Genomic DNA, 19,232 nt, shown 5'->3' with positions numbered 1-19,232 from the left:
CGTTTTGTTTTTCATTTTTTTATTTTTTATTTTTTTTATTTTTTTTTGTGTGTGTTTTTATTTTCGTTAAATTTTTTCTCTCATCAACACACACATTCACTTTTCTAAAAATGAAAAATCTACTTCTTATTTTTTCTTAAAATCTTTGGTAAGTTATGTTTGACTTCTCTAAAATAGTCAAAGGAAGGAAACTCATATTTTTGATTCTCAATCTCTAATTTCTAAAAGAGGTTATTCTACTTTTGATTTAAAATCTTTTTCATCTTTTAAATTAGTTTTTGAAACTAAATTTTTTATCGCCTTACATTTTATTTATCGCATAGGAATCTTTTGCAAGTTGTTGAATCTAACTCATAATTTTCTTAATCAAGAATTCGCTTTATCAATAAGATGGGTTTACTTTTGTTTTTTAAGAATAAAAAAAGGTAGCATATTAAAAAAAAAAAATTGGCGAATGATACCAAAAATAAAAGAAGCGCAATGACGCCAAATTGAAAAATATACACATGTGTATCAAAAATTAAAAGATGCGTAGTGCGCCAACCAATTGTCAAGAGGCATAAAATAAGCCCACAAAATTTAAATGCTTACCATTCTTATACTTCTTAAGTCTTAAGAAAACCCTTAATTTTTTCGATACTTGAGTTTGAAAATCTTGATTCCTGATTCAACAATTTGTGCATTAATCTTCTATTAGATATATTTTATAGAAGGAGTTTTGAAAAATATCTGTTTCTTTCTCTAATTTTTTCTTTGAATTAGATATTGAATTAAAAAGTCTTTTAGCCTTTTAAAAGAACTTGAGTTTGGGTGATCAAATTCTGGATTTCTAACCTTTCTGGGCTATGCGTTGTCAATCCAATTCTATTAAATATTAAAACTAAAAGGTAACTTTCTCATTTTAAGAATATTTGCTTTTTCACTCGATCAGGGAACATTTTTTTTCTTTTTCTTTCTTTTGTTCGTTTTGTTTTTTGTGCCTCCTCTCTTTTTGAAAATGTCAAAGGGGGAGAACGTAATGTTGAATTTATATCCTTTTTTTAAAAACAAAAAAAATATTTTTTATCTCCCCTATTTTTTAAAAGGGTTTATTCTAGTGAGGGGGAGATTAGGAGAAATTGCTTTTTTTTTAATTCAAATTAAATTGTTTGTCATCATCAAAAAGGGGGAGATTGTTGCGGATCTGTTTTCATGGTTTATGATTTCGATGATAGCAAACATTCTTTTTTCTCTATGACTGCCTTATGTACTGACCTTTCAGGTTCACACGATCGGACTACAATTTGGAATCATCTCAAGATTAGGTAGACTAGGTTTGAGTTAAATTGTACATTTTTTCCTTTCTTGAGTCTATTGTATTTGGTGTGGCTCTTGATGTTTTTATAACTTGGAAGATTTTTTGTTGCTCCCTAAAGGTTTCTTCTTTTAGTAACATCGTCCGGGACGATATTTATATCGTCATGGACGATCTGTCCAAAAGCAGAAACCCTAATTAGGGCATCCTCATTAAAGCAGTCATCATTATTCAAAATACAATGTCCTGGACGATTTTGTATCGGCCAGGATGATAGGCTCAATTCAGAAAGAATCTGCCACCAGATCTAATTAGAAATAGCCTATTTTTGGACATCATCCAAGTGGATCGTCGAGGACTATAAAATATCGTCCAGGATGATCCAGGTCAATTTTTCCAAAATTTCTCTAGAATTTAAGGAATGAAATTATGACTTGATTTCACGAAGAAATCGGCCTGGATGATCGCCAAATCATCCTGGCCGATGTGCTGGACGATAGGACACCGGATAGCTATTTCTCAGAGCGATGTTCAGGACGATATTCCACGATTTGTTCTGATTGTCCAGAATGATATATTATCATCCTGGATGATATGAACGAACTTCTTCTGATCGTCTCAAATCGTCTCGGCTGATTGGGCTTATATTGCACTGATCGTACAGGACGATATGCCTATCATCCTGGATGATAATGTCGACAACTTGCATTAATGAGCTCATTTTGAGCACTTCTATTTAAGCTTTATCAAGGCACTTGTTAAGGGTCTTTGACAGCCATTGTAGCTTCATTCTTGTGGAGGAAACTTGATGAGAAAGCTTGAAAGGGAGTGAGGAACGGGTGAAGTCTGAGAGAGGGAGAAGATCCTGTGAGGGGGGACTCAAGGGAGTGTGGAGGGGGATTCCACATGGTTTCTCTGGCAGGCTTGCACCTTAATACCGTCGGATTCAAGGCTTGTCTCGAGGGAAGTTCGCCAAAGAAGAAGATCTCTTTGGCGTCAAAAGACCCGGTGACTCCGCCGCACCAGCGAAGGTGGAAGTGATTTTGTAAGGGCTTCTCCGCCTAGCTGTGGGGGCTAAAGGAGAGACACTTGTTTTAGTGCAATACTTGGAGGGTGCCTCCAAGGAGTGGACGTAGGTCAAGGTTTGACCGAACCACTATAAATCGGTGTGTTCTTTCTTTACTACTTCCGCATTTAATTTCCGCATTATTGGTTTTGATTGTGGTGAATCTTGTTTTTGGATTTTAGATTGTGGTTGTTTTAAATATTAATTCACCTCTCTATCTCATTATTAGCCTTGGGCCAATTCTATAGGGCTTAACATCCCTAATGGACTATCAGTTCTTTATGATTTTTCAAGAGAAAGTGAAAGAGTGATTATGGGAGAGTGTTTGAGAGAGATTTCTTGCAAGTGGAGTGTGAAGGTTTCACAAGGTTACTCAAAGTTAAGGATCTCTTTGTGTATTTGGTTACTACTCTTCTTTTCTTCTTGTTAGTTCCTCAAGAGAAGATCTTTGAAGAAGATCCGGTACTCTGTCAACACTTAGGGGTGTGAAAGGATGATGGTACTCTACCAACATTTGAAGAATGTGAACAGATGATGGTTCTCTACAAACACTTGGAGGGTATTAAAGGATGATGGTTCTTTGCTGACACATGGAGGGTGTAAAAGGATGATGGTTCTCTGCCGCATCGGGGATTGGTGGAAGAGGAGAATTCTAAAGGCTTCTACTCCTTGAAGTGGGAGCTAAAAGAGAGTTACTTTGGTAATAGTGCAATACCTGAAGAGGGAATCTTCACGGAGTCGATGTAGGCCATATTTGACCGAACTACTATAAAGTTTTTTATCATTTTAATTTATGCACTTTTTTTATCTGCAATTTAGTATTTGTTGTTGAGAATTTTATTTTTGTAAAAAGGGCAAAAAATTAGTTTTCTATTTAAAAAATCCAAGAAATTTTTTAAATTATCAATTCACCTCACTCTAGATTAGCCTTGGGACAATTGCTTAAGTTTAACAACCTTTAGAGAATCAACACAAAATTCATTTGAAAGTATTTAATTTATATTAGTGGGTTTAATTATCGATATAAAGGTAGAATGGTTCACTTCTTTGCTAATTCCTTGCCTAGTCTTAACACCCTTAATAGGTTCACCTAAAATTAATTTTTTAGGGTGATTCTTAGAAAATTTTCATTCTATAAACAAAGGGTTTTATTTATTCAATATTTTATTCCAAATTTATCTTTTTAATTCGTTGGGAGAATTTTCAATATGATCTTCTTTTAACTTTGGCTCTTCCAAAATGCCAGATTCATTAAAATAATATGTGTGGTCTCCTCAACTACAAATGTTCTTTTGTTAAAAACCCTATAGGATTTTCCAACACTTAAAAATCTAAGAGAACTTCTTTCATCAAATTTTGCGTCAAATTTTCCTAAAGGAGTTTTGACTTTATTATGATTGAACATCTTACATCCAAAAACATGTAAATGTGAGAGATTAGGTTTTCTCCCCTTATGATGTTTATAGAGCATCTTATTCAACTTGGATCAAAAGTTCACCCTATTCATAACATAACAAGCTGTACTAACTACTTAAGCCAAAAAATATTTTAGAAGTGAGTATTCTGCCAATATGGCTTTAGAAGCTTCTATCAAGGTTCTATTCTTTTTTTTTTACTACCCCGTTCTATTGAGGGTCCTAACAGCTAAAAATTTGTAATCAATTCTTTGCTATTTACAAAAATCTTCAAATTTCTCATTTTCAAATTCTCCTCCATTATCACTTTTAATTGATAAAATCTCACACCCTAATTTTCTGTGAATTTAAGTACAAAAATTTTTAAATTCATCAAATGATTCCCTCTTATGAAATAAAAATTTAATCGAAGTTAATCTTAAAAAATTATCAACTATAAAACACTTTACCTTCTATACTTATAGTGCTAACGGGTCTCCAAACACTTTACCTTCTATACTTACAGTGCTAACTAGTTTGCTAGTTCTAAGATCTTTAATGGAATGAAAGGAAGACTTCACCTATTTTTCAATTTGATATATATCACACGAGTGATCCTTAATAAAGTATAGTTTACATATTTCTTTAACCAATACTTTTTAGTTAATTTTCCTAAGATTTTTTATGCTTTCAAGACAAAGTCTTCTATGCCATAACCATAATTCATCAGTAATTTTTTGAGACAAAAACATTAGAAGATTTAATAAAACTCAAATCAAGCATGTACACATTATTTATCCTATTTCCATTAAATACATCAATTCAATTTTGGTTTATTATGCAGCAAGTGGGAAAAAAAATTTACATTATAACTTTTATCACATAGCAAACTAATACTTAGCAAGTTAAGATTTAAGACTTCTACCAATAATACATTTTCAATGAAAAAATTATTTGAATTTCCAATCAAACATGTGCCTATAACTTTTCAAATGGTATTGTCTCCAAGGATAATCTAGCCTTCATTCCTCGCTTCTAATGATAAAAATTATGTCATATCTCCAATCATATACTTCGAACATCCCCTGTCCAGGTACCAAATGCTCTCACGAGGTCTTATATCAGAGTGTTTCTATAAGATAATCAAATATTATACTTGGAAACCCAAACAAGTTTGGGTTCTCCTCTTGGTAATATTAATCTAGATGCATATTTTATAAGTTTTTTTTATGCATCTTAGGTCTCCACACTAGATAGGGTTTACTATGAATAGTACAAGTGTGCAAAATATGGCCAATCATTTCAAAAGAAAAACATTTAATTCTAGCAAAAGGATTTATCAGTGTACATGAGTTATATGTCTTTTCTTAGGTTTTGAAATTATACACTTTTGATCAAGATTATCAAATTGTTCATGTGTAGGGGGTATCCTATTTTGCTCAAGATCATTTATTTTCTTTCTAAAATATGAGTTAGCACATTCTTAAACTGATTATTAACTTTTAAATAATTTTATATACTATCAAATTTATCCATAAATATTTTAAAATCATTTTCAAGTTTAGTATGATGATTTAAATTGTTCATGCTTTTTTGTTCTTATCATTAAACTCATCCAAATAATTTCATGTGGTTGCTATCAATCAATGCATGGTTATTCCTACGAATTTCATGCTCTTTTTGTAATTCTAAAAATTCTATGTTCAATTTATCTTGCAGCTTTTGGTTTTCTTATAAGTAGTATGAATTTTCTCAGAAACATCAAATAACTATTCATAGCTTAAGACACATATCTCTTCTTAATCTAAGTTAGCCCAGAATGCTCTCTACAATCTCTTCTTTCCCTTCCTAACATTTATTTTCTTATCAACCTTCTCCTTGTTAGGATTAGCTTTGAGATTCGGGCAATAGAATTTGACGTGACCAGGCTTCCTGTATTCATAGCAAATTACAGCACTTATAGTTAAAGCATTTTTATGGAACTTACCCTTATTCCACTATTGATGTCTACTTTACTTCCTCTTAAGGAAAGTTCTAAACAGCCTTATCATTTAGAAATATCATCTTCATCCTTAGGCTGAGATTGATCACTATCTGAATCATCCACTTTCAATGTAATATTTTTCTCCTTCCACTTATTACCTACATCAATCTATCTTTGAGTCACTCCTTACTCGTAAGCAATTAGTGATCCAAGAAGATTATGAATAGAATAAACATTTAAGTCTTTTGATTCTGTTATAGCAGTTATCTTTGCTTCATAAGTAGTAGGCAAAAAATAAAGAATTTTATTTACTTTTTTAGTATTAATTATTTCCCTACTTAAAGCATGCAATGAAGTGACTATCTATGTGAAGACAATATATATGTTAGTGATTGATTCATTCATATTCATGCAAAAAATTTCATAATCATGTAATAGAATATTCAATCTAGACTATTTTATTTCATTGGTTCCTTTAAGTTTTGTGAAGTCTATCCCAAAATTTTGTTCCCATTTTATATGTTAAAACACACATGTAGTCTTCAGAGTTAAGTACATAGAAAAACTTGATCAAATATTTAACATTTACTGAGCTAATTCTTTCTCCCCTACTATCCAATACATAAATGGCGTTTCAATTCTAATGCCATATATAAGTCTAGTTGGTCTATAATACTGATTAAAATTTTTTAAGAACAAAGAAAATTTTCTCAAAATAAAATTTTCAACCACAAAATTAAAAGAAAATTCATCAATACCCCGGATTATAGAGAGAGAAAGCATTTTTTCAAAATTTGGGTTTCTCGCAAATTTGGATATCCTCTGAAAATGGTGGAGGGTCATCGGCCTCCATCGAGAGGCATCTCCATTAATGGTTATCAATCATTTATGAATGGTGTTAGGTTTCTTCCTCATTTGAATCAAGTTTCTTTCCACCTAGTTTTGGAGATGCGAGTTGAGTGATTGATCTGGATGTAATGATAAGGTACAAATCTAGTTTACCACTTTTCATTAACGAAGGTGGATTACTGCTACCAAAGAAACAATTGAAATTTGTTGGAAAGGGTAAGAATGTGCTAGTGGATATCACGGATAATAGCCTGAAATTATATAGATTTCTCAAGGAATCCAAATTGGAGCTCAATCCAAATATTGGTATTTCCCTTTCTTCTAGTTTAAAGAACCTATCTGATGTTTTGAATGCTAGAAATGTGGCCGAGGTGACTGGAAGGACTGAAAAATTTAACTCTATTGAATAGAAAGTTGCTTATTATCCTAAAGTTGTTATCTTAAGAATAAGTCACATTTCTAAAAGGAAGGACACTTTCAGATAATGTGCATGTTGCCCAGGAAATCTTCCACAAGTTCAGGTATTCTAAATCTTCTAAAGGTTTTGTCACCTTCAAAATAGATATGGAGCAAGCTTTTGAATTTATAGGGTGGCCCACTTTGGTGAAAGCATTAGACTATTTTTCTATTCCTACCAAATTTCCAAATTTAATTATGGAATGTGTGCACAAGCCTTCCTTCTCTTTATTAATCAATCTAAATTGTACTAATTGGATCAATGCTAGAAGTGGTTTTTTACTCTTATCAAAACCCACTTTATTATTTTCCCTTTATCTCCATTCTTATTTATTATTTTCTATCAACTCTTATCGAATGCATTTTTGCAAAGAAGAGAGGTGGAGTTCATATTTATCCAAATGGGCCAAATATTTGTCACTTACTCTATGCAGATGATATAATTATCTTCTTTGAAGCTAGGTTGAAGATGGTGAAGGAGATTAAAGGAACTTTAATGGATTTTTGTGGTTGGATAGGACAAAATGTAAACATTAGTAAATTGGGTTTTTTGTTTGGAAAATATATGAAAAGAAGGAAGAGAAGAGCTATTTCTCATATTATGAATTTCAAATCAGTTAAGGAATTCTCTTATTTGGGTATTAAAATAGATTTGAGAAAACTAGTTAGAGAATTTTTTCAATTCCTCGTAGACAGTGTTGAGAATGCTTAACATTTGGGGTGGCAAATTAATTTCTCTAGCTTGGGGGATAACTCTTGTCAAGTCAATTTTTCTTTCTTATCCATCCTTTCATTCTACCCTTTCATTTATTATGAAAGCTATTTTGAATTAAATCTATAAGCTGTGCAGAAGCTTCATTTGGAATAAGAAGGATGGAGGTCTTGGGCTTCAATACATTAACTGAGATTCTTTGTGCAGACCGAAGATTTATGAAGGCAGGGAATTATACTCCTATTCAAAAAAACCTAGGCCATTAAGAGCCAAACATGCTTGGAGGTATAGTCAAGATAAAGATTCATGTTTACATAAAGTTCTTTGCCTAAAATATGGTTCTATTTTTTATGCTGGTACTTCAAAGAGAGCATGTTCTGTTATTTTGAAATTAATTATTGATGGAGGAAAATTCCTTAAAACCATTGTTAGATGGAGTATTTCTAATGGTGAGTCCAATTATGTCTTCAAAGATACTTGGATTATGGACAAAAACATTGATAGATGGCAACTATTTGTGCTATCACATGGGAATAGTGAAGTAACACTTGACATATTTATTTCCAACGGTTGTTAGGATGTAAAGGCACTGAATGAATTCTTTGGGAAAAACCTTGTGGATCTTAATAGGAAGATTCAAATTTCATATAATCTTTCAAAACACAAATTGGAGCTTTTTCAACAGAATTCTGATAAGTCTATTTTTGCATTGGTGCCTGAAGCAATGGAACAAGATTATTCTATTTTCAAAAACTGGTCTTGGCTGAAAAAATCCAAACTTATTTAATGTGATGAAACCTTTTGGTGGAGAATTCTCAATAAGGCAATTCCTAGCTTCCAATTCTTATCATATAGAAGATTGCAATGGCATGATTGTCATCTTAGAGCTGTGGTGAAATTGAAGACATTGGTTACATTGTAATGAGATGCAAGAAGTTGAAAGATGTAGCTCAACAATTAAATAAGTGGGGTTTTGGAATTCCTACTTCTGAATCCTTTCAAAATTACTGTAAATGGTTGGATAATCAAAATTATTGGTTAGTAATTTTATTTTGTAACACTATATGGGGGGATAAAATGCAACCCTTTGGTGATTACGTCTAATATTATTAGTGTTATTGTGGTTTCAATCTCTTATAATTGTTCTAACTCAGGTATCCCACATGCTAATCATCCTTTTAGGTTGTTGGATAATCATTGGCATCCTCCTGCACCCGATTGGATCAAAATTATTGTAGATGCTTCATTATTACAGTCTCGCAAGGCTAGGATTTGAGGTGTCTTTCAAGATTTCAAGGAAACATTTCTATTGGCATTTGGTCATTCTTGTGTTCATTGGGATATATCCAAGTTGGAGCTTTTAGCCAATTAATCTATCAAGGAAGTGATTAAAGATTGGATGTTTACTTATAAGGGTTTAATCATTGAAGGTGATAACAAGAGCATTATCAAATTTCTGCATAGTGCTATTAAAAGTGACGGATAGGAGTTGGAAGATCTCTCTTTTATCAAAGATTTCAATTATGTTATTTTTAATTGTATAGATAGGAAATGTAATATGTTAGCAGATCTTTGTGCTGACTATGCTAACTTTAGTTCTTTTATTTGGGAAGATATTGTTATGAATAAGGTTCCTCCTTTTATGAACTTGTTGAAGGAGGAATCAGATGCTACTAATATGTAGTTTGTATTTTTCTTTAGTTATTAATGCAACAATTTGCTTCTTTCAATAAAAACACACAAAATTAACAGTATAGAATAATTAAAATGCAATAGAAACAAAAACAAAAGAACACATATATTTTGAGTTGTTCGGTCCAAATGCACCCTCCTGGTGATGGCGGAGTACCATCATCCTTTCACACCCTCTTGGTGGTGGAAGATTACCATCATCCTTTTTACCCTCCTTGTCATGGTTGAGTGTCGACATCCTTTCACACCATCCTGGTGTCGATAGAGTACCATCATCTTTTCTCACCCTCCTTGTGATGGTAAAGTACCGACACTCCTTTTAAAATCTTTTTTTAATAGTTTCAAGAAAGTAGGGAAGATCTTTGAAGAACAAGCAAGAGATACTCATCGTTGGGCAACCTTGTGAATATCCTAAAAAATCCCTTTTAAGAGAACTCTCACTCTCCAATCCCAAGAAACTCTCCTAAAACACTATCCAAGTGTACTCTCAAAAGAAATTTGTAGTAGTTCTCTCATAGTCAATTTTTAGAACTCTTAAACAAGAATAACAGGAAAAGCCATCCAGAAAACTAAAAATTTTAATTTTTATGACTTGTAGCGTACAATACAATCGCACATCATACATAAAAATAGTATAAAAGAATCTTTGTATGATCCTGTATGAAACAATTTCATAATCATGTAGTCATATATATTAACTTCCTTCGTACTATACGAATGGTTCAAAACAGAACATATTTGCCGAGTATGATTCAGTACGAACGTATTTCATATACTGGTCGGCATACTATACGAACCTTATATCATGTATTATGATCAGTTTAATCAAATCATGCTTGGTTTGGTATAAAAAATGGATGATTCCATTTTATACTCAAGACTTCATTTGTACAAAACTAATTTCATATAGTACGATGATTTAAATATAATTACATGTATGTATGGATGAACTAGTACACACCCATTTCTTATTCTAGACATCATCTATACAAAACTCATTTTGAATAGTATGATTAGTTCACAAAATAATGAATTTGTTTTTGGATGAACTGGTATGTAGCCATTTCATACTCTGGATGTCATTTGTACGAATGAGAATTCGTACAATATGAACAGTTTAAATGAAAATTTCTAAGGCAAGATTTAATTAACTACTTTCTAGAGAAACATTCAAGTCAAATAATCTTATACGACCCCATAATCACACAGTATGGTTAGTTTTAAAAATACAAGTTTTTGTCTAACTTCCCTAGTGTGTATATACATGGTTACCCAATTAGAATAACACTCTCTTAGACTCAAGAATAATAGAAAAAGTATAGACTTCAATTACTATAAACCCTTGTCTAGTATGCCTTGAAGTTTTCAGCAGTCTAGAGTATGATTTATCTAAAATATTATTACACATAAACAACACAACCAAAATTTCCATTATTTATTAGGAGAAACAAAAATAAACACAATTAGATTTTAAATCCTCAAGAAAACATTTGACATAAAAACATAGTTTTGAAAACTAAGTTGCAACAATTGTAACACCACCAAGCTACTAAGGAAGATTAGTGGAGAAGATAACTTGAATCCTTGCTTGGAGCAACCTTTATGAACCCCTCATAAAGTTCCCCTCATAAGATTTTCTCTTTCTCTCTCTCTCAAGCTCTCCTTTGCCTTCTCTAAGGTCTCTTAGGTCAGGACAACAACAATAGATTGTTCAAAGGATAATTACTTTAGCTTAAATAGAAGAGCTCCAAAAGAATCCTAATTTTAACTTGCTATAAAAGATTGTCCAGGACAATCTATAAATGATCATATATAATTACTTCAAATCATCCCTTCCAGCCAGGATGATCTGGGTTTCCTATATGATTAGAACATAAAGTTTGTTTTTATTATCCAGGATAATTTATATATCACCCTATACGATTAGTTCAAACATACACTTTCATCCAACAGATAGTTTGGGACATTCGGGAGATAAATTGGGAGGATGTATTAATATATAACTTATTGTCTAGGATGATTCTATGATTTTCATGTATGAGTAATTCAATAATCTGGCCCTGTCATCCATCAGATAGTTTAGGATATCTAGGAGATTTAGGTGAATCACCCAGTATGATTCTATGATCATCCATTATGATATAATCAATAAATTAAACCTTAATTACTCTCCTAATCATCATATAATTTTGGGCATAATTGCCTTTCATCATCCAGGATTATATTTATCATTCGGGAAGATTAGACAAAAATTGCAATATAAAAAATATGCTTAAAATAAAATTGGCAGATGATTTCATGCATGTGACTAATCTTTCTGGATGATCTATATCATCTGGTATGATTAATTGATTATCTCATCTGAATAGGATGCCATAATTAGGGTTTTCATTTTTAATTGGTTGTCCAAGATAGTTTTAAATCATCCTATACGATATAATCAGAAATTAAAGAAAAAAAACACAAAGTCACCAAATTTCTCCCCCTGAGCGTATTCGTGCAAGATTACTTTGCTTTAGGATAAACCACTTCACAATTGACTCAAGAAAAAGGTAGAAAATGCATTTAAATTAAAATTACAGACTTGACTTAGTCCTAGTCTACCTAATCTTAAGCTGGCATGAGAGTGAGCTTGTGGACCTAAACTATTAATATTAAATAGAGAAAACATATATGTAATAAATTTTAATTATTAGGAGATAGCATAATAAATAAAAATAGTATTGTTTGTTATCATCAAAAATCGCATGGCTTGTGCCCCGATCTATAATAATGAATATGTAGTAGAAAACCTACATGGCCCCGATGAGTGTATTATGGGGACACACATGACGCCTAAGGAAATTGTGCAGTCCAAATGATAAACCCATGTTCAAACCTGATACATTGTTAGCAATTAGATATAGTTGGTAGCGTTAAATATATAATTATAAAGATGCCTAGTAAATACCCACATGGACCCCAACAAGCATATTTTATTTACACATGTAACATCAAAGGATTTTGTGCAGTATAAGAAATGAACTTATGTTTAAGCTCAATCCTTTTATGTTAAGGGGATGTAGTCAACACAGCTTGAACCATTAAATACATATACGACCATGGCATTGACTGGGTTATTTCCTTAAAATGTTCATATTAGTCTTTGTAAGCTTATAATAAAGAAAAATCACCAATAAAGGCATCAAACTAGCAATAAACTTGATCAGCTATAGGAAATCAAACAAAAGTCATAAGGTTTAATATATAATTATTAAAATAAACCCTAAACACCTACATGGGCTCCGAAGAGCATGTTGTATTTATACACGTGACATCTTAGGATGCTGTACTCAATAAGAAATGAATTTAAGTTCAAGTTTAATCCTTTTCCTTGATAGGACGGGAGTTGACCCAACTTGAAAAAATGAACGAATGTACAATTATGGTATCGACTATGATATTTTTTTCTATATGTTCATATAAGGCCTTCAATGATTATAAACATCAAAATTCACTCGAAAAGGTATAAAGCCAATGGAGAACATGATCCTCTATCAGCAAGTAGGCATGGTTTCCTTGGTTAAATCCATAAAATACATTTTCTTATTAATTCCCTAATGATTGCAATGTTGAACATAGATATTAATAGGAGGGTTTAATTCCAAGCTTTTAATGTCACAAAAATACCAATGAAAGCTCAATATTCCATGAAATTCAAAAAATCCAAAGTATTTAAAACTTAAACTAACCATTAAACACTAAAAATGAGATCCACACTCCACAATAGTTTACTAAGTTGGATAAATCTAAAAATCATTTCAGCTCACAAAGAACTAATATTTGGTAAATAATATTACTAGGGTTCATTCTAAAATAGTATTTTTCCAGTAAGGATGTGGTACATGTCCTCTAAATGAAAACTTTTCAACTAAATGACACTTATAGTAAAATGTTATGACAAGGGCCCTCCAAACCAGATGGTTTGTCTCCAAATGACACTAATAAATTTTGGTCTTGGCCAGAGCTTGTATGCTCCCCAATAAAATAAAATATAAAAGATACGAATCAATAGGATATGATTGATAGGGCATAAACGCTCAATTATTTAAGGTGGTTTAAAATTTAACCCCTTAGAAAAATATTAACCCTTGGTCTATACGACACCTTTGGATGAAGCAACCTTTGGCTGATGACAATGATCCTTATATCAAATTGGGTTGTCTACTTCCTCTAAGTAGAGAAATGAACATGATGACCCTATACTACAGTACCATGGGATCTTAATCAGGTCTATTATCTATCTCTCCACCATTCTCTTTAAGTGAAGGTTAGTAAAACCTTAATAAATGAAAACTCATGCAACTACTATATGTCAAATACCTTGTATCTCTATAAATCTATTTTATGACTAGCCTTAATCATGATTTCTCTCTCATTATCAGGTGGGGTAGTTAACTATAAGGCTTATTCCTAAAGGAAACCAAATTTTAGATCATAAAGTCCTCGCAAAATGAGGGAAAATTCTCAATTGTGTCTTATATACAAACCCAATTTGTCTTACAAAAATTTATCTTGGAACTTAATTTGTTAAAACTACCCTGAAAGTAGAGGAGACTGGACATGAATTCTTGGAGCCCCCTCCCCCCCCACACATTATAGAGTGTAGTGATTTACAATCCATGTAATGTTTGAGGAAAACTTATGGATTTAAATGATTTCATGACTTACATAATATAGGCACAAATTTGAATTATTGCTGTGATGTTCTCAATATGTTATCATCTGATCTAATTAATTGATGTTGGTTAGTTTTTTCAATTTATGGTGTTTGAATGAAAGGAGGTTGATTGGTCAAAGAGCCATGAAAGATAAACAACTCTTTCAAAATAATCTAATGAATTTCCTCGACCTCCTACAGTAACCTAATGAAGGATTACTCATTATTTTAGCCATCAAAAGTCATATGGTTAGCTCATAAGAGCTATTGGAGGTAATAGGAGTGAGCAAATGATTTATTTCCTATGATTTCTCATTTACCATATAATGGAGAGAGTTTAAAATTTATTAGAAAAATGATAGAATTTTCATGAATATAGAGATCACTAGATGATTGAAAATTGCATTATAGATTGCCTGACATCTCTAACTTGAAGTAGCCATTGATTGTAGAAATGGTTCCTATAAGGTGACAAATAGGGTGATCATGGTGAGTGTTAAATTAGATTGACCTTCCAAATTATATCTATATAATACATATGAGAATAAAGCTCAACATTGGTCTTCTCAAGACATACAAAGATAGATAAGGAGGATTACTATGTCCAAATTATTTTTTTTATTAGAACATTTATATTATAATTGGTAAGAAACTCTATTCCATCTAAGATGATGATAGAAACTTAATATAGATAGCATATTACTTCAAATTTAGAATTAATAAATATAGTTTGAGTATCTCTTGATGTTTCTTCTAAAACTTAAGAAATGATAAACAATAGTTACTATCTCATAATAGTTTTCAGAACAACTTCATTCCAAGCTCTTATGATTCCCTTTATCTTTAGGGTGGATATAATCAAACTGGTCATGGAAGTACAAGCTCAAATATCTTAGAAGTATCATGTGTTCAATTTATTCAATCAGGTGAAAATTTTTTTAAGTGAATTTCAATCAAAATGATAAAAATGATATTATGTAGATTAACATTCATTATTCAAGTTCTTAATGTTGATCTTGAAAATACTGAGGTAAGCAAGGAGGGTGATCTCATTCCCTTGGTTGCTTCTATTTTATGCATTGGAGATACAAGTAGTGTCTTGATGTTGGTTATGGCTTTTGTAGGCGAGCCATAAAAATTGTAAAAAGTAGATAAAGATAGCTTCATAGATATAAATTTGTATTTAGTTTCATTGATAACATATATCTTTCACTACAAGAGAAATGCATATTTCTAACGACCATTTACCCCAAAAAATGACCTAAATCCATCTAAAATAATTGCTTTCGGTATATTTCTTTTTGTTAGTGAAATGTAGGTCAGAAAGTGGTCTACTATGGAAATTATCAATTGGAAAAAAATTTAACAATGTACAAACATATTTTTGACATAACCATGGAAGAAAAATGCTATATTTTGAGTCAAATTACCTTAGGCCCCACATACTGAAGCCTAAGCTAGAGATTAGAAGTTTTTCTTTTATAGAAGAACATAGGTTTGAGAATTGTATAATAAATATGGATGAACATACACATACATGATTCATACAGATAGAGGTCAAGTAAGTTTTTTTTTTTTTTTTTTTTTTTTTTTGTGGCGGCATAATATTTAGAAAAAAAATTGTTTTAAATTATAAAAATGCAAATCACATAATTGATCATTATGTGACACTCATTAATCTGTTGATTGGGAGATTTGGCTATCAACTAGAGGACATGTGTTCTAAGGTTATGTAAGTGATTAGTATGTTAGAGCCAAATGTTGCCATGTTTGAGGAATATTGGATTAGTTGCATCAAAGCTTTACGGTGCTAAGTTGTATGGCTCAATGGGTTGGCTAAACTCACAAGACATAAATGCTTCCATTTACTAGACATAACCAACAATAAAATTGAGGCCAAAATGAGAATAAAAAAATCGAGTTGAAAAAAAAAATTGTTGATTTTACATTTTAAAGGTCTTACATTGAGCAAAAATCATCTCAATAAGCAATCATCATTATTTTTAAAGTATAAACTCTTTTGTGAAGAAAGATAACTTTTTTCCTTTAATAATGAAAATTCTATCATCCAATAAATAATGCCATCATTCTCCCTTAGTTATAAAGAAAATAAGCACATTTTAAAGGTTTTTATAAACTCATATAAAGTTTCCTTTATTTGATTTATAATTATTTCATAAAATTTTGTACATTTGAACCATTTTATGACCACATTTATGGCCCTGCATAGCCCAATTTTATGACCTATATGATGAAACATATTTATTCCGTCTACGTAAATACATTACATTTAACTCAACAAACTCAATTGATCCATCACTTGCTATAACCATAAGTCCCGAAGCCAATTTTGTAAGTTCCTGTCATCATAGAATGCATTGAACCTACGTTGATGCATACTACCAATAATCAGAAGCTCACTATCATCCCTATTTCCAATGATTGATAAGCACCATTGAGATTTACTGGCCGCAAAAAGTATCCCTGAGCTATCTAAGTTAGTCATCACGTCGCCTTCATAGATAAAAGAAATCTCTGGAAGCACCACCTGTTGGAAATCATTGAGGTCATAGCATGTGTTAAGATTAAATAATGGAGGTGCAATCGGGTAATTGGACTCTATTTTTTTTTTTTCGGAAAATGCTATGTAGGGAAAAGTAGGCAGTGGGTGGTAGGCTGCTAAATGGTGCGCCAGTGTCCAACAATGTTCCAGGGCTACTAAATATAGTAGGTAAAAGGTCAAGCCTTTCGCCCAAAAAAAAATGGCAGTGATATTGAGGAAGTAGAATGATAGCATTTTTGGGTTTGTTAGCATTGGTGTGTACTTCACACCAAAAGCTAGGCTACATAGTTTGAGATATCTAACTTTGTCAAGCCTTGATGGTAAATAATATGAGAATATATTGTTATATAATTTAGATGTTTGGGAAATAATTGAAAGAGACCCCCGACCAAGGCCTAAAAACCAATCTACATGTCAATAATATCCAATGTTATTATCTCCAAAGCCAAAGTGGAAATTTTGTATATTATCATTGGAGATTTTTAATGTGTCTTTAATGAGGGATCCTTTAGTAATTGAACGTTTAGCATATGTTTGCTCGTAAAGACAGGTGATGGTATAAGAGCAAACAAATTGAGGGAGTTGGGTATAATAGATCGAGATTCATTCGATGGTGGTGAAGGTGGATGATTGGGTTGGCTCATAAAATGGATTTCTTTGGTTATAACAATTAATGCAAGGGACACATTGGGTTCAAGTGAGATCGCTACCAGTGTCAAACATAATTGTGAAATATTTGGTAGGGGTGCCAAGGCATAAATTGATCTAGTTGACGATACCAAGAGAATAACCGACAATTATTGGAACTACTGCAAAACAGACCGACCAACAAGGTTGAGGTGGGCGGTGGCATGGATGGCCTGGTGATGGAAGTAGTCAATACGGTTCTGGTCCTGATGGAAGAGATCCACATGTAACGGGTTGTACTGGCATGTCCAAGAAGAGCACGAGCCAAACTAGTGGACCACAATTAGCTTGGAAGGGCTCGTGCCTATTACAAATTGAACAACTAATTAATGTAATTATTGAGTTTTTTTTTCTTTTGCTTCGCTCTTGAGCATGTTATATCTATCAAATGAGCTTATACTTTTGATATCTATAAAAAAAGCCTAATTGCTGCATGATTTATTATTATTCTAATTATTTTACTAAAAAATAGTCTCACAAACTTTTATTTGGAATGGAGCAGGAGCTATTCTGCAATAATGACTTGATGTCAATGAGATGGTGTTCTTTGGCAATCTCTTGTGTTGATACTAAAAAAAAATTTTGTACTAGAAGCAAAAATAGAAACATATTGACAAGATAATAATATGTGAGTAGAGAAGTCCTCAAGAGAATAGAACTTTGAAGATTTGGTTAGGATATCTTATCTTGGAGTAAACCAAGTGAAGGTGGTGTTTTATAGGCAGTGAATTATTTCATATAATGGGGTTATTTGGTAGTTAATTTATAGGATAAGTCATTATTTTAAGGGAAGATTAGGTTGTTAGAGATGAGATCAAATGAGGGTTTTGGCCTATAAATAATGAAACAAATGTCTATTTATTCAGCTTCTTCTTATATTACCAAATTGCTAACTTTTTCTCATTTTTAAGTTTGATTTGAAGTTATAAATCAATTGCATTTTTTTCAATCCAAATTTTGTAAAAGGTGTCGGCCATTCTATTTGGCCCTATGTTTGCTTAAGTAAAAATGTAATAGGTAATGATGAGTGTTAAAAAGTTAAAATATGCTTTTAGCTTTCCCATGACATAACTTGTTATTTAAAAAGAAAAAAAAAAAAGAAGCAAAATTTTTTTGATAGTAATCTAAGTGAGAATTTAGCTTAGGGAAAAGCATAATTATTAATTTATTAATGGATTTTACATCCAATAACTAAATTTTTAAAAAATGGGTGATATATTTTACAAAATACAAAATGTATCTAACAAATAGAACAAATTTTTATCTATGTGCTAGAGTTATAGTGTTTTATACCCAATTTTTTCCTTTCACATATAGTGTAGCGGTGCTGTACATTCGAGTTGGAGATGGACAGAGAGAGGAGTAATATAGTGCTCTAGATGTCGACGCTAATATAATTTTAGTCAGACTACAGACATATAGTGGAGTCTCATGGCACTCTAAACCTGGCATAGTAATGTTATAGGTGGGGCTGGACATTATGGCTTGTCAAAATTTTACATGAGAAAAAACCCATCCTGAATCTGACTCAAAATATTTTGTGTTTGGGCTAATCCCTTTGTTATACGATTTAGGTTCAAGTTTGTAATTTTGGCCCATATGTAAAATTAGGTTATGCTCGAGTTTTCCGAAAAACTTCAGACAAACCAAGATTGGCCCATTTTTAATCGCGAGTGACTTGTCTCATCATTTAGTCACTACATCATCATGTCTCACTCACAACATCATCATGTCACTCATATCACTCTCTTATCACTGCACGATCATGTCATCACTACCAGCCTAACATCATCCTTCCCATGTTGTTGATATCATAATGGTACCATCCCACCCATG

This window comes from Dendrobium catenatum, unplaced genomic scaffold (assembly GCF_001605985.2).
Source record: "Dendrobium catenatum unplaced genomic scaffold, ASM160598v2 fragScaff_scaffold_387, whole genome shotgun sequence".
In the NCBI taxonomy this organism is placed as follows: domain Eukaryota; kingdom Viridiplantae; phylum Streptophyta; class Magnoliopsida; order Asparagales; family Orchidaceae; genus Dendrobium; species Dendrobium catenatum.
The sequence above is the reverse complement of the archived record's forward strand: the minus strand, read 5'-3'. Positions refer to the sequence as shown.